The sequence below is a fragment of the Physeter macrocephalus genome, chromosome 21 (assembly GCF_002837175.3).
Source record: "Physeter macrocephalus isolate SW-GA chromosome 21, ASM283717v5, whole genome shotgun sequence".
NCBI lineage: Eukaryota > Metazoa > Chordata > Mammalia > Artiodactyla > Physeteridae > Physeter > Physeter macrocephalus.
This window is the reverse complement of record NC_041234.1, coordinates 28135283-28153067: the sequence shown is the minus strand read 5'-3', so window position 1 is coordinate 28153067 and position 17785 is coordinate 28135283. Positions and strand designations below refer to the sequence as shown.

General features: G+C 39.3%; 1 long non-coding RNA gene across 1 annotated transcript in view; it reads left to right on the top strand.

Annotated features, from left to right (window-relative positions):
- The first annotated feature begins 10844 nt into the window (after positions 1-10844).
- Positions 10845-17785, top strand: part of LOC102982529 (uncharacterized) — a 26606-nt gene continuing 19665 nt past the window's right edge. The window contains exons 1-2 of the long non-coding RNA XR_448400.3: positions 10845-10983; positions 12162-12329. This is a non-coding gene — a long non-coding RNA (uncharacterized lncRNA). The remainder of the gene's footprint in view (positions 10984-12161; positions 12330-17785) is intronic.

Below are 17785 nucleotides of genomic sequence, written 5' to 3'. Positions count from 1 at the left end.
TTTTTTTTTAACATCTTTATTGGAGTATAATTGCTTTACAATGGTGTGTTAGTTTCTGCTTTATAACAAAGTGAATCAGTTATACATATACATTTATCCCCATATCTCTTCCCTCTTGCGTCTCCCTCCCTCCCGCCATTTCTCTTTGAAAGTGTTGTCTCTATTTACTGCTGCGAACACTTCTCCTCCCATGCTCCATTGTCTTCACTCCAGTTAAGCTTTGTGTCCCCACCCACTACTACCCCAAATGGTTCCCATCAAGAGCGCCCAGGACCTCCACATTTCAAATTCATTGTTGAGTCCCCAGTCCTTATCTTATTCAGCCTGCCAGCAGGATTTGACCCAGCTGCTCCTGCCATCTTCCTGGAAATCATTTCCTTCCCTTGGCTTCCTTGATGCCACACTTGATACTCTGCCTTCCCAGAGGGTGCTCCTTGCCAGTCTTTGCTGATTCCTCCTGGCATCACCCCAACCTCTTCTTATTCAAGTGCCTCTGTCCTCCTACCACTTCTGTGTCTGTCCTCTCTCACAAAGTCAAATTAATCTCTTGGCTTTAAATACCACTTAAACGCTGATGATTTCATCTTGGAACTCTCTGTTCAGTTTCAACTTTTTCTCTGCTTGTACGTCTAATTGGCACCCCAAACCTAGCGTGTCTAAAATCCAACTCTTCATCCCCCTCTGCATACCTCCCTACCCCTGCCATACCCAGCTTGCCCCTTCTTGGGAAATGGCAGTTTCATTCTTTCAATTGCCCAGACCAGAAACCCTGGAGTAGCCATTGACGCCTCTCTTTAGCTTATATCCCCCATCAGCAAATCCTATCTGCTCTTCCTTTAAAATATATCCAGAATCTGACCAGTCATCATTATCTCCACTGATAACCACCCAGGCCAGGCCACTGACATCTCATCTGAATTAATCAACTAGGCGCTCTGTTCCACTCATGCCCCAGGGGGTGCCCTTTTAGATTGTTCCACTCTCCTGATCAAAAGCCTCATATGGTTTTTAGTTTTCTCAGAGTAAAGACCATGGTCCTTCAAAGATAATGGCCTTGAAAGCTCTATGTGATCTGCTCCCCCCATCCCTGCCCAACTGAATCTGTGTCATCTCCTTCTTTCTCCCTTGCCCATTCTGCTGTAGTGACACTGGCCTCTTTGCTGTCCCTGTAACTGACCAGGCATGATCCTACCTCAGCGCCCCTGCACAAGTTCTCTCCTCTGCCTTACCCCCTCATTTGTTGCCTAGATCTCCTTGGAACTCAGTTCCTCCCTTTCTTCAGAACCTTGTTCAAATGCCTACTTGATCTGAGAGGCCTTTATTCACTGATCACTCTAAACAAAATAACAGCCACCCCCAGACTCCTAACCCCTGCCTGCACCCCAGGATTGTTTGCCTTCTCTATCCCTCCAGAGATCTCATCACCAGCTAGCATATTTTGCATTTATTTGATTGTCTGTCCTTCTCCTCTGGACTGGAAACTCCATGAGTTCAGAGACTTTGTCTCTTTTGTTAATTGCTGTATCCCTTGAACCTAGCCCAGTACCTGGAAGTTAGTAGTACTCAATTAAAATGTTTTAATGAATGAGTGAATTAATCACCCAAACAAGGTGGTCAGGAACAGGCTATAGGAAATAAAGATTTTCTCAGGCTGGAAGGGGACCTACAGCAGCTACAGTATTTCAGGTGTTCGAAGAGATCCCCTCTACCCATCCCCCATATTTAACCATTTCTAAAATTGGGATGCATATTAGAATGGACAGCCTCTCTCAGGTGCCATCTGCCAGGCGGTGGTCATGATGCAGTTGCTGTTGCCCACGCATTTACAAAGTTGGCCATAGCTGTTTACATGGCCAACAGTTTAGTTGAGTTGTATTGTTGGTTCTATATATGGCTGAGGGTACCTACCATTTGATATGCTTTCAATAAGATTACACTTATTGTCCTTTAGCAGATGAATGGATAAAGAAGTTGTGTTACACACACACACACACACACACACACACACAATGGAATATTACTCAGCCATAAAATGAGTGAAATAATGCCATTTGTAGCAACATGAATGGACCTAGAGATTATCATACTAAGTGAAGAAAGTCAGGAAGAGAAAGACAAATACCATATGATATCACTACAGTGATATATGTGGAATCTAAAAAGTACAACAAACTAGTGATTATAACAAAAAAGAAACAGACTCACAGATACAGAGAACAAACTAGTGGTTACCAATGGGAAGAAGGTGGGGGGGAGGGGCAAGATGGGGTAAGGGATTAAGAGGTACAAACTACTTTGTATAAAATAAATAAGCTATAAGGATACATTGTGCAGCACAGGGAATATGGCCAGTATTTGAAAATAACTATAAATGGAGTATAACCTTTAAAAATTGTGAATCACTATGCTGTACACCTGAAACTTATATAATATTATACGTCAACTATACCTCAAAAAAGAGGTTACACTTATTGAAATAAAATTTTATTGGCATTGAAACAAAATGTTACTGTGTACCCAGAAAGAAAGGCATGAGAACAGCACGGGCTAAATTTGATATTAGTGAAGCAAATGTTCATTGTTGGAGAAATTACTGAAATCCCACATTTTCTTTCAAAGCAACAACTAGGAAAATACAAGTGGTTGAAGCTGTGTTATTTGTTGCTGAGATACATGCAGGAGGACTGCCAGTCACACGCCAAGCAGTGTAACTGAAGGCAGGAGAAATCGCCAAATCTCACAGAACAAAGCAATGAAAAGCTAGTTTGACTGTCACTCAGGACTGTGTTTAAGGGATTGTGTCATAGTTAATTGGCAAAGTTTGTTTCTTTCCTAATGGTGCATAAAAGAATGGAGTGTCTTATAATCAACGACATTTCAGGTTGGATGAAATAGACTGGGTCTCTTTTCTAGATCTTAAAATTATAAAACCAATGTATAAATCTTTATTTTGTCATCTATAGTTATTAGTTTACATTTTAGATTTTATGATACCAAATTTACTCTTCCATATGCATTAAACAAAGAGGGAGACGCTTGGCCAGGTACTTGTGTTATGGTTTCTTTGTTTTCCCACTGAATGTTTTTCTCCAGCATTAAGTAGAGAGCTAGCATTGTTGGGAATAATTATCCAGAAATGAGTTTTGACTTTGGTTTGTTATGATTAGTTTGAAGATAAATTTTTTTGACAGCTGAAGGTTTCTGTTTTTTGACTTTTTCATTTGAAATAATTACAGGCTCTCAAGAAGTTAGAAAAATAATACGGAGAAGGCTCTGAGTATCCATCACCCAGCTTTCCCCCATGGTGACATCTCAGTTATCATAACTATAGCATAGCTACAGTTTTTTAAAAGTTTTTACGTTATATTAGAATATAGTTGATTAACAATGTTGTGTTAGTTTCAGGTGTACAACAAAGTGATTCAGTTATACATATACGTGTCTATTCTTTTTCAAATTCTTTTCCCATTTAGGTTATTACAGAATACTGAGTAGCGTTCCCTGTACTATACAGTAGGTCCTTGTTGGTTATCTATTTTAAATATAGCAGTGTGTACATGTCAATCCCAAATTCCCAATCTATCCCATTCCCCAAACCTTCCCCCCCCCACCCCATAACCATAAGTTCGTTCTCTAAGTCTGTGTGTTTCTGTTTTGTAAATAACTTCATTTGTATCCTTTTTTAAAGATTCCCCATATAAGTGATATCACACGGTATTTGTCTTTCTCTGTCTAACTTCACTTAGTATGATAATCTCCAGGTCTATCCATGTTGCTGCAAATGGCATATTTTCATTCTTTTTAAAAACTGCATGGCTAGAGTTTTTAATGGATCATCTTGTACTCTTCCAATGACCTGTTGGGGCAGGAATAGAGAGGAAAAGTAGCTTTGTCATACTGTACAACCAGCCACCTCACTTTAGGAGGGTTTCTGGTCACCGGAAGTGAGACCGGAGGCAGAGATGTTCTAGAGGGCGTCACACATTGATTGTCACCTCATAGAGGAAGTAATCAGGTTAAACTAATTTGTGACCTAAAACTCTCCAACAGAGGACGTCGTCATCGATTTGTTTTTGTTTCAGCACAAGTTTCTTTTGAAGAAGTTGTTTTAAAGCGATTTAAAATGTTCTACAAAACTCTTGAAATAGAGCAACTTGGAGTTCTAGAATCAGAGTCGGAAGAGACTTAAGGTCAGCCACCCATCGGATAGGGTGACTTCCCCTTTACCATCCCTGCCAGGTTCCTATTCCAGCTCTTCTTAAGGCCTTTCTCTGCTTAGGGCCTCCGTCCAGTTTCCACATGATAGGACTTTTCTTACCCACACCTCAGACAACAGACAGTTACCTTGGTGCTTTCTCTCCTTCCTTCTGCTTAAATCAGCCTCTATCCTTTAATCCTGTAGTAGTTTCAGCAATTTCCCTCACTACCCTGCTTACTGCTCCTCCACAGGCTGCAGTTTTTTAAGAGCTTGGCCACATCCTGGAGAGAGGATAATGATGGATCAGATAAATTAGAGAGGGAGCTGAGAGATACATGTTTGGAAAAATAAGGACAAAGAGGATTTAGTACCAGATTGGAAACAAAAGCTCACTATTAAAATCATACTTTTCAAATGAAACGGTGCCCTCCTTTCCTTGTTTCTCTTTCCCATTTCTATTATTTGTTCCCTTTCACAAGCCAGACTTCTAGGGGGTGGTCTGCATTGTGAGGGGTCCCTACACCCCTTCCTCCCCGGCCCGAGCCTCCTACTCACTTTCTGTTTTCTGCCTCACTGGCTCCCTTACCTCATCACGTCCCAGCCAAGACCACCACCAGCACTTTCACCTCCACCACTGGCCTTTCCTGGATGCCTGGCTTCCAAGTTTACTTTGGTGCTGTTTTTGGTTTTTCTCCCCTATTGCTAGATGAGAACCAGGTCACCTCAGCATAGTTAGTGACTGATTTACGAGGTCTTAAATTCACTTACACTTAGCATCAATTTTGCTTTTGAAAATTCTGGTTCTCTCCGTGGAAAATATCAGAATGGTAACCACCGCGCCCCTAGCCCCACCCCAAACATTTGGTATATTGGGAAGCAGAAAAAGCCCATGCAGTGTACCCCAAGGACTCTTCTTTTCAGAGGACTCAAACTCTGAGAAGTGATAAGACCTATTTTTCAGGGTCTTCTCCTGCAATTACTACTTAGAACATTTAAAGAAAGAGAAAGAACTAAAATATTTATTGACAATTTCTGGACACTTCTTCCCTTAAAACAGACATGGGTCAGGGTGTGACAAAATTAGATTTGGGAATATTATTTCTACTACAGAAGAAACTAGAGATTTTAAGTAGCGAGAGTACTGACTTGAAAGTCAAATACTGAGAATAGGGAGTCAGGTGGCAGGGAACTTGAGGGCTGGGGGGTAGACAGCCAGTTCATCTAGTCTGAAAGCAGATCTAGCTCACTTTATATGGACCCAATGTTGATATATTTTTGTAGATGTTAGAAATATTTCTTGACTAAAATCTCCAAAATGTTCCTTTATATAGGCAGATTTGGAGATATGTAAAACTGGACATACCAATTGTCATCTCTAAAGAGCTCATTATTACAGATGAAAATTTCCAAATTGAGAAACACATAGACATGGAAAAGTTAAAAGCTTTTGCCTATTCAGAGTGGTCCTGAAAGAATTTATTTGACAACCTTATGAAAGGTTGTGCTAGAACAAAAAACACTGTTCCATAAATAGAAATGAACTTTGGAAAACCTGACAGTGTGATAAAGATACTGTTCTCCTTGAGCTCCTGTGTGTAGAATATTCTGTAAGGGCCCTAAATCCATAGGGAGAGTTTGCCTATCTACAGAATATCCATACCTATGTTTAAAAGAAAAAAAACCACCATGGGTAGATAAGCCAAAGAACAATGCCTTTTAGCTGTTGGTGCAGTGAAAAATGTAAATGTGTCAATAAAGTTCAAAATATGCCCTCTTCCTAATGCATAGACTTGCCTGGGAGTAGAAAATATTTGGTCATTGGAGCCTTTCTCTTTAGATAGGCAAATTTTTCCCCATGGTAATATTTATATTCCACAAATTACTAAATAGTTTGGGTTAAAAAATATGGCAGAAAAGGAAGTGCCTTTCTGTAAGTCTGGTTAGATATGTATCCTGACTATAAATAACTCAGCTATGTTCTTATTCTCTATGTAAATTCCAAAAACATTAAAAAACCCTGATTTCATACGTTTTGATCCATCTTCTTCTCAATATCACTCCTAATAAATTCTAACACGATTGAGGATCCACTTATTTCAGCATAAGGCAGTTCAAAAATTTTGTGTGACAACTTTATTCTCACCAAAGACTATTGTAAAAGGCATGCCCACTTTTCCCCACGGGTTTGTTGTGGCTTGCTGCATTCCCGTCGGCATGCTCTTAAGAGGTTAAACTCACGTCTGAGTGATTGTTTTCATAAACTCAGAATTTTGCTTCCAGTACTCATGGCTTGATAGTGTGTAACCTGGTCTCTACCCAGTATTAGCCACGTTGTTTTCACACTTATCTCTAAGGGCCAAAGATTATCTCACAGAAGCTCCGAAATAATTCCCGTGTCTGCAATGCATGTGTAAAAGGAAATTTTTCAAGGGAAGAGGGTGAGAATCAAGTTCAAACTCTTAAGAATTTTTGTAAAGGATTATATAGATTAACAAAAGCTCTCCGGCATCTTCTGGCAGACATGTGAGAGAAGGCAGTGATTGTAATTAATTTTTAGTGAGTGCCGCATATTTGATAATTGCTCTGATTCACACTATTATATTCCTCTTCCTTCACCCACAGCAAAACAAGCTTAATTTGATTCATACCCTTAGGAAGAAAAAAAAAAAGCCTAAGATTACTCACATGGCTGTGATTCAGCTCTTGGCTCTCACCTCCTCCTCCTCCTCCTCCCTTTCTCCCACCCTGCCCACTCCCATATTCACTCCCACCCAGTGGCGTTGCCATCAAAAAACTGAGTCAGTTCGTTCTTTAAAATGGGTGGGGAAAGAAGACAACTAATAAAAACTTTTCTGAGCGAAGTGTACTGCTTCGATCTGAAATCATTGCAGAAAGACGGGCAGAGTGGCTGCTTATATAATAGGAAAAGCATGGAACAGAGGCAAACTCTCATAAAGAAATGTTGAGTGTCTTATATAAGTCTAGACATAGTTTGTATGCATGTCGGTAGAAGCAAACACATAGCCACATAGGCAGGTTTCTATGAACATTTTCTAATATTGGGAATCTTACATACACTGTATATGAAACTAATCTTCTGATCTCAAAGTATATTACTTTGGTATAATCAAAAAGTGAATCTCGTAGTTAGTTATCCAAAGATTTTCTTTTATCGTAGTTGATTTACAATGTTGTGTTAATTTCTGCTGTACAGTAAAGTGACTCAGTTATACACATATACACATTCTTTTTCATATTCTTTTCCATTATGGTTTATCACAGGATATTGAATGTCGTTCTCTGTGCTCTACAGTAGTAGGACCTTGTTTATGGCAAAGATTTTTGATTATTGTAAAACATAGGTGAGAAAGTCATTTTGTCAACCTTCAAATGAACAGTGTGACTTAGAAGCCTAAGATTGTTGTTTTCTTACCCCCGATGAGTCGCGAGACTGGTACTGGGGGTGGCAGCTCCCCCTTAGTAGCTGATGGTGGTGGCACACATTATGGATGCAGTGATTTCTGTTCCTTCCTCATATTTTCTCAGTTATTCTCCAGGTGAAACCAAAGCCTTGGGGCAATGAAGTCACTTTCCCAAGTCCCCACAGATAATAGTCCCAGAGCCAGTATCGGAACCCAGGCTGTCTGTCTGCACCCTGACCTGTAGCTCTGGTTTGTGAGAATCCCACACAGTTGGATCATTTGGTATTTTAGAGATTGCCTGGAGACAGGAGCGTTGGCCGAGAGGAAGCTCTATGTCCAAGCTCCAAACCTGCCTTTAACTAAAACGGGTCTCTGTGCGTCTTCGAACTGACTTCCCGCATGGAGGGGAATGGAATCAAGCCTTCCCCCAAACACTCATTTGTAATCCTAATCACCTTCTCTCCGTTTTGCTGGCTTTCCCCCCATTCTGTTACCATCTGTCTCAGAAACATTGCCTGGATAAAGACAAGTTGGAGCAGTTGCTCGCCCTCCAACAAAACATAGAATTATTTCTCTTTTCCCCCAGAGCAGTGCCGAGCACCATATTTGAGGAGTTCCATATTTATAAAGCTTGCCTGCACCTCGGCGATGTCTGGTTGCTGTCCTTTTTATCATTCTTCAAATATGTTCTATGCTGGCTGGAAATGATTAGCTTTTGTTACTGGAGGGTTTGTGGGATGCTTGAATTTCTTCATATAGTTTTCAGATGGAAATCCATGTAGTTTTCTCCTTTAAGAAATGAGATTGCTTAATGAAAGACAACATGGGAGAGAATGCATGCTGAGGTTTCTTTTCGAATTCCCCCCCCACACACCCTCACTCCTTGGTTTTCCCTTAGGGTGACTATGGTGAAGTTTTATGTCATGACCCTGTGGAGAGAATAAACAGTGGATCTCGGGTACTTTTTTCTGGATCTGAAACCACTTCCTTACGCCTCTGTTTGGGGGCCCCTTGTTGATGTCAAGGGTGGTGCTCCACGCCAACAGGGCTGTAGTATTTCTCCCAGTCTTTGACCAAACCTTCTTTGCCTTCTTTCCTGGCCGATGAGTTTCCATGTCTTGACCCATCTGGGCTGACTGTAATGGAAATTCTTCTTGAATGTCCTCCCCAGCTGGCCCCAGCCCGATTCTGCATTGGCTTTCGGAAACTCCAAGAAGTTTGGACAGAAAGGCCCCAACAGATGTCAAATGTAAAACCAGACAAATATTTAAACCACTGAAACTTTGGGAAGGAAAATATGGATTGGCTAGGTGTTTGTCATCGTTAGTGAAATTGTTAAAAAGTGATTCTTTAAGAAAAGTTATGGAATTGTATTTTTCTCACGTAGAAATGTTATTTAGGAACTGACTAAAGTACGTATTACTCTAAAATGATGGTACAAAGGGCAGTTAAAGGGTAGAGATTGGATGATAATGGTAACAGAACAGCCAATCCTAACATAGTATATACTGTCCGTCAGGCAGTGTCCTCTGCACATACATATATTTTTAACCCAGGTGCCACAGCTAGTTTTGGCAGAGCCAGGATTCAAACCCCCAGCAAGTCTGGCCCCAGGCTTTAAAAATATGTTATAGATTCTTGTAGATGCCAAAGTTTTAGGTGTTTGATTTTATTAATATGCTGTTTTCATAGTCTGTGTTTATTTCCATTGAAAGCCATATAATTATAGATTTTAAGGTCTTTATATATTGTAGGAAGGTAACTTTCTTTAAGCCAATAAAATTTTACTCAGAAAAAGTCAGTGGCTAAATTAATACATCCCTGTGGAAGTATGAATAAGTTTTAAGATCTGAATGTGAAATATGTGTACATAGTTAACACAGAAAGGTTTCAAAAGTGTAATTCGGAAATGCACTTCTAAATTGTTCTGTGTGGATTTAACTTCTGAAAGTCAGTTCTATATGTAAATTTAGTGTGGGATTTCTTCCAGTAAAACCCTAAAGGGAATCTTTTTGTGATGTGAATAGTCAGCTCCTGAATTAACTGGATTTCATTGTTTCAGGGTGTATACTTTTTTCTGCCCTCCTCTACCAATTTGAAAATTAGATATTTGAACATTTTGATATATTATAGAAATAGACTGTATTTTTTATATTATAACAAAATTAGTTCTCTATCAAGGCATAATCCACAATAAACGTCAAGCCTTGGTACAAGCAGTTGCTGATTTTGTCAGGGTTAAAGGAAGTATGCTGAAAGAAGATAACTGTAGTTGAACTGCTCAGGCCGAGCCTTCCAGATTTTTTGTGTGGGGACTTGCACTTCTTATTACTGCATTCTTCCTGTCTGCGTAATACCTGGGAACAATTTATTCCATGTAATGCCACCCCCATCTTGGTAGTAAACTTGTTTTACTGAAGAGGAAGACTTTTAGGCATGCCAATTTATTTATCGGAATTTTCTCAGATGACATTTGAAGATTTTCAAGTTTTTATTTTGCAGTTTGTAGGCCAGTTGGGATTAAAGGACAGTACAGATTGTGTGTGTGTGTGTGTGTGTGTGTGAGAGAGAGAGAGAGAGAGAGAGAATGTGATTGTATTGCATGCGTGCTTGTGTGTGAGTGGCTCAAGTTATAATGTGAATTGCAGTAAATGCAAAAGTGAAAGCTGCAACATGGCTCTCATGCCCCTGACCACTTCCTAAAGAACCTGCCACGTGGGCTGCAGACCTAGAGAGTTAAACTTGGGTCCTCAGGACGGAAAGCGTCCGAGCCCCCATGGTAAAAGCCTCCAGTAGACCTAAAATTACAAGACCTGTTTACTGCTGTTCACATGAACTCAAACGTTCGGTTGCCTCAGTTGTAAAACTTTCAACAAATAATTAAGAAGTTTTAAATATTTGGGAATAGAACCAGAGCCTTGCCATACCTTCAAAACAGTCTTGGCGACTTTCTCTTTTACATGATCCAATTCTTTGAAACCATTTAGAACGTGCATTGTGATCCTGAAATGTACAAGTTATAAAAGAAAAATGTGAGCTTGTCAGATTAACTACAATCACCAGTCTAATAAAACTGAGTCACATCCAAATGGGCTGCACTTACGCTACCCTCCCATTCTAGGGAAAACGTGGCTGGGGGAGGCAGTCTGAGTCATCACCTGGTTTGTTTGACATACGCTTCCTTCCATAAATTGGGAATGGCAAGCAGCACAGTGTTCCAGGCTTGCCTCAGAGGAGGAGCTGTTGCAGCCTTGCACGATCAAAATAGGGCCTTTTAGGTTTGAAGGTTGAAGCTGAGCCCATATTTTGGCTTCAGATGTCGGGGGAGGGAGAGAAACTGACAGACCCAAACAAAGGAAAAATGTAAGTACCATTCTGGGTGGGGGGCAAAGAAATGGTAGGGGTGTTCACAGTTGAATTTTTCCTGAGATATAAAAAAAATTGAGAAATACATTGGGGGTGTTAAAATAGTAAATTGGTAGGTAGTTCGCTAAGCAGGGGGCTCATTTACTTAACAAGAATGTTCTTGATGTGAACAGTCCAAAATGATTACATGAGAGAGAAAGAAAGGGGGAGAGACAGATGATTTGGTCGTTACCGTGCAAATTTGTCCTGACCATGTTTAATTTTGCCTGATTTATGCAACCTTTTTGCGAGACGTGTATTTTGTTTAAGGAACTGTTTCACGGCAGACTTTGAATCTCCTTCAGGGGTATTTTGAGGGGCTGAGAAGAGCAGGGGCTCGTGTGTCTCACCCATTTTTCCTCCAGTGGCTTTGCAGAGGCTCACCGGAGCTTTTTAGAATAAAGAAGTTGAGAATGTTAAATTGCTGGGGAGACTGAAGAGGAAGGGGCAGGAGGAGTAGATTTATAGCTGAAGCAGGTTTGTAAGCTCAGCCTCTGCTTTGCGATTATTTTTTAATATGTGCCAGGCATTCCGCTGATTTCCATCCTGGCTTGGTTGCGGCTTTTTGTCTGTCTGTGTGAGGCTAGGGTGTTCCCTGTTTTAAAGCCGGAGTTGTCACAGCCTGGGCGTTTTCTGTTTCGGCTTATGGCTTTTTTTTTTTTTTCTCTTTTCCTGAATGAGTGTCCTTTGTGTAACCCCAGTAATTCAGAAATCCTGCAGTCATAGGGACTGCCCTGTCATGTGACTTAGGTACTAGGTGCTGCCTGCGATTGGTCAACAGCTAATTGGCGGGTCCCTATAAGAGGTCCCGCTTCGGGCGACCAGCCACTCTCCTGCCTGGGCTGCTGCTCAACAGGGGCGGGGGAGGGGGCGCGACGGGTGTCCAGTGATTCAGCCACATGTGATAGATGACCAAGGGACTACTTCCTTGGGGTCTGCACATCAGTGGAAGATACCCAAACTGGTTGTGGCTGCCTTGATCAAACTCTGGCTCCCTGAACTGGTAACTGTCACTTTAATGTAGCTTACTGATTAAACTCAGAAAAATGCAGCTAAAAATCTTTGCCAGGAACTTGTGTGGACTTACTCCCTGTTCCCTCCCTATACCCTCCTTGTTCGTATTCGTTTTGTCACAGGAATGAAATGCAGATAACTCTTTAGAAAACTTTCGTAGGAAAAAAGCGCCTCGTGTGATCTGGAACAAAGACATTTTCTAATCAGATTTATCAAGCTGTGAAGTGGGAGTTTAGCGAACGGAAGCAGCAGCATTCTGTCACCAGGAAATACTGCTTTATCCAGAATTGGTAAGTGAAAAGTGGCATTGCTCCCTAATAGATATCATATGGTGTGTGTGGGAATTGTAAAATTGTTCACAGACCCCTAACAACTGTGTTGAACCAAAAGAACACATAAACAGAGTGAGGAATTCTAAAAAAGGAGCAGCCCAAGAATACAGCATAAAGGCTGAGAAGAAGCCAAGTAATTAACAAAGATGAGCTGAGCGTTACCAGTTAGCCAAATATATGTAATACAAATAGCTTGGCTCCCCGACACCCCGCCACCTTTTTCTTTTTATGAGGGGGAAGAAAATAAAAATGGGTTCTCTGGTAAAGTTGTGGCATTAACATTCCATGGATATAGATTTCCATTTGGTCTGAACAGTATGTGTGATAGATATTTAAAGGGATGTTTTCAGAATTAGTCAACTTGCCCTCCTTTCCATCCTTCTACACTAGGATGTCAAGAATTTAGTTAGAACTCTACAAAATGATAGTTTAAGTAATGCATTAGAAAAATTTCCTACTGATTGTGAAGGGCAGATTAAGATGGTAACAGATTTTTTTTTTACACTTGTGTCATGAATTTTAAGACTGTTCTCTTTGATTACATTAGTACAGTAGAAGGGTAGTTTATTTCTACATGGTTCATTTTTGAGAGCTGTTTCGAGATATCATGATTAGCAGTTCTTACTGGTGTGCCTGTGTCTCTCGTTCTCCGGAACCTTAAATTCAGTTTTCTAATCTTAAATCTGAGCTGCCCCTATGTTTAAATTTCCAGAAAAATACAATAATGCTTTGAGTAATTGTGTTAATATATATATATATAATAGGTTCTTGTTTGTGAACTGTAAGGAAACACAATTTTATATTAGGCATGAGTGTCTGATTTCTTGATTTGGCTTCTTAAGAATGATTGTGGTGGAAAAGTTGAATAAAATAAGAAAATAAAACTAGAATGGAGGGTGGCTACCTGATTTTATCAGTTTTTTATTGGTCAATAGAAGTAATCATGTGATGTCCACTTATAGAATCAGATGGAAAAATATTTTGTCCTTTAACTGCTAGCAAACATGTAGGTAATTTTGGTGATCTCCCTTTATGAATATGAATATATATAATTAAAACTATTAGTGACAGAATTGTAAGTTTAGGGTTATAGAGGATACAATATTTATTTACTTTTTAAAGTACATTATTTCAAATTGAGAGTTAAATCTGCATTTCTGACTTTGGGTTTTCATTCTGTTTCTTTCAAAATCTTGAAATCCTTAACTCGAAAGGGGAAAATGTATAATAAAAAACAGGATAGCAGTTCTACAGTTTCTCTTGTTGGCACTAGAGTGAGATGAGGGTGGAGGGGGGAGGAAGATGAATCTAGTGGGATCTGTTAATTGGTCTTTTTTTCCTGCTTATATACTTTGAGAATTTTTGAGAGCATTTTTCTCAGACTAATAGCTCTCAAGACTTCTGTAGAAGTATTTATTTTCAAAGAAATAGATAAAAAGCAAGGTAAGCATGGCCGTTAAGGGCAGGTCCTCCAGTAAATCAGACTGGTGATCCAAACTTGTTGATATTACAAGTTATTTGACTTAATTAAAGTGTGGCTAAGGATATGGGAAAATGCTACTCTTTTTCTTGAAGTACATGGATTTATAGGTTTCAAAGTCTTGAAGACAGAAAAGTGGTGACAAAACATTAAGATATTTACAGGTAATTTATATCTGATTGCTAGTTTGTGTTCAGTGATTCACAATTGTTTTCAGCTCTGTATTTCATGGAAATACTTGGGAAAAACATGGTGATTTAATCGTCTGTCTAAACACTGCCATGCTTAATGGAAAAAAGCCTCTATATAATTTTTAGATTTTACTCATCCATTTAGCAGCCATTGTTTTGAATGACAAAAATATGCCAGAAGCAGGTTGAAACAGTAAATGCTCAAAAGTATATTCCAAAAGCATTTCTTTAGATCTTCATGTTTTCAATTCTTTGTGCTCCTCTCTGTTACAATTTATTAATTTAAAAAAATACATGTAAAATAAATAACAGAGCATTGCCCTGAATTCTCTGGGGTTATGGAGAGTCTTAAAAGTTTTGTATACTTTGTTAAAAGACATTAATGGTATGCACATGTCTTTGTCTTTGTGGGTATGTAAAGCTACAAACGGAAGGGACTCAGGTCAAGGGACAGACCTCAGAATAACTTTCTTTAAGTACTATTGATATTTGCAAATCTGGGAATATAAACACTTTCCCTTTGGGCTTGTATTTACATTTTTGGTGTGGTATTCAGTTCTGCCCAACTAAATGTTTCGAGGTATGGATATGTATATGTGTATATATTTGATTGGAAGGAGGAACTTTAATCACTAGCGGAACAAGTGGCTGTTTGTCAGAAACTAGATAAGCCTCATAGTGTTGTTCCTATAACAACTGAGGGGTTGGGTGTTGAAATGTAGCTTTAAGTTCTCGGTTTGCAAATGTCATTCAGACCTCCCACTACAGTCTCACTGAGTAGGAGGATAATGAGAAGGGGAAAAAACCATGGAGCAATATAAGTATCTCCGTTCGTTCCATGTCTTCCTGACTTGCCTTTGTGTACCGATTGCCATGAGAGTGGTAAACATAGGTCATGAACAAAGCACTACTTGAGTATAAAATAAGTGGAAAGGGGTCAGAGAAGTTGGGGAAGATAAATAACAACATATGGGGGTAATGAAGAGGCAAGAGAAGTCGGTTTCCATGCGTTTGTGCAAATCCTTTATCCAGCGCTGACCAGCAGTGCAAACATCTTGAACTAGTTATTGTATAGCTCTTCAAGAGCTGCAAATATTTCCTTAAATGCAATGTGGAGAAAATTCCTTCGGTAGCAGGATAGTTTACCACTTTGGCATGACGTTTATTCATCTCCCCTAGATGGACTACAGAGCATCCTGTATTCTTTAAAGGTCCATGTTTTTAAGTCAATTTTCAAAATCATTTAATAGCTTGTCTTTTTTCCATAGGAAAGATAGGGTTGTACTATTAAAATAGTGGTAAAACTTAAGTATATTATCCTATATTCAAAAGTTACTTTTAAAAACCCTTAAAGATTGAGACCTGTTATTTGTGGAAATGAACTGGTTGACTGAGAAGCTTATGGCACACTCTATTTGGAGGGGAGGAGGTATTGTTTAGATTATATTTGGCATAGATTAATTATGCAGTTGTGGATTTCCCATGCCTGAAGGGCTTCCTATTTTCTACTCCTAAACGGTTTTGACTGTTGATTTGGTCATTAGCATGTCCAGAAGTTAGAAAGGAAAAGAAGACTTCAGTGGGTTTTGTCCCTTATTTACTATATAGGTCCTCCATCGCTCGCTTCTGAAATCCAAAAAGGTCTGAAAACCAAAAGATTTTAATGTAAAAAATTTGGTAGCAAATCCTGACCTAAACTGACATGAAGCCAGTGTTTATAGTCTTTATTTTTCCCAATCAGTAGGATGTTTTTATGTTTTGCTGTAAAAATTATTAATGTGTTTGATCATGGAGAGCTGAGTTTTATATAGATAGAATAGTTACCCTATTATCTTTATAAAATCAGCATCATAATAATCAATCTGAGAGTGAGATAAGGATTTGTAGACCTCTCATTACTGGTATACGTTGAGCTCACATTATATGCCAGGCAGTGCTCTAAACGAATCGTTGGCATCTAGAACAGTGTCTGGCACATGGCAGATGCTCAGTAGATGTGTTTTGGTATAAAATGCTTTACATATATTAACTTACTTAATCTTCACAAAAACCGAAGAGGGCCAATATGGTTTTTAATCCCCATTTTACATGGAGAAACGAGGTGAAGCGACTTACCCAAAGTGTCCCAGCCAGGAAGCGATAGAGCCAAGATTGGGAAGCAAGCAGTCTGGCTGAAGTTTGCTCTTAATGAGTCTGCTTCAGGTATGAGGGAGGCCTGGAGACGTGGCACTGGAACTCTTGACTGAGTCACAGGGGCATTTCAGCTGTTTATTCCTAGTCACCCCACTTCTGGTGTCATCAGACAATCACCACCATGGTCATTACCAGGGGCCTGCTGTGGAATGCTTAGAACAGGTTTTCCTCGGTGGGAAGGTGGGTGTTCCAGGGCTCTGAGAGGCTCTTTATCTCTTTATAGGCTTCCCAACAGGATCTCCATCAGCAGTCAGCCTGACTTCTTTATCTTGAAAAATGAAGATGCACAAAATAACTCTTTCCTCTGCCCCAAGGAAATGATCTGGAATAGTGGGAAGAGTCTTTCGGGAGGCATTTCCTGGGCCCTTAACCCAGCAGGAGGTCTGGGCTCTGAGAAGGACACGGGTCACTGCAGAGGGAGTGAACTCCTTGGCATGGGAGCCACACTGGACACAGCAAGGGTCCCTGTGGACCTTGTGCTGCATGACCCTGAATCCACAAAAGGGCACTTTTAACAATACTTCTCAAAGAAGTGTGTAAGATGTCTCTCCAATACCTCTATATTTCTAAGGATAAAAATTCATTCCAAGCTGATAGCAACCTCCCCATTCTACTTCCCAACTTCCCTATTCCACTGTCTTGCTTAATTTTTCTTCTTAGCATTTATCTCTGTCTGACATACTATATGTTTTACTTATTTATTTGTTCAGCGTTTCAGTCAAATACTAGCAGTAATGTTATCTTTGAACAAATGTAAGGGTCCTAGATTTATTTCTCTTTGATCTCCTTATTCAAACTCATTCCCTCCTAGCAATCTCAGACTATCATAAGTAATGAAATTTTTTCTGCCCATTGGAGTTTTCTTACTGTTAGTTATTTTTATATTCACAACCACGAGAATTTCTTTTTCTTAAACTGTTTCGATTGTGCAATCAGAATTTGGAGAACCCATGTCTTCATTCAGGAGAGGAAACTTAGCCAAATTTCACTGAGTATTTTTAAAATCAAGACAATTTTAAATTACTAAGGAAAACTTACAAAGTAAAAAACTTTTGTATCTTATGAATTACCTTCAATTTAGATAAGGAACTGGAGAACAATACATAACATTTATTCCAGTGAAAACATCTTAAACTCAACTACTTGCTATTCTTTTCCTTTGAAAAATTAAAAAAAAATAATATAAAACAATCATTCTACATATTAAAGAATGTAAATGATTTAATCTTGGACATTTCCTGGCTAAAGTTCTTAAATTCTCAACTGTGTAACCTATTGTCTTTCAACCCTATATATATTCTACTTTATACATTCCAAAGAATTTAGGAAAATCTAAAATTGAAGAATACATAGATATTAACTATAAATAATGTGGTCATGTATATACATCATTAGAACTCTCATAGAGTTGATTTTCTTTAAATTCTTTTTTTTCAACGTCTTTATTGGAGTATAATTGCTTTACAATGGCGTGTTAGTTTCTGCTTTACAACAAAGTGAATCAGTTATACATATACATATGTTCCCATATCTCTTCCTTCTTGCGTCTC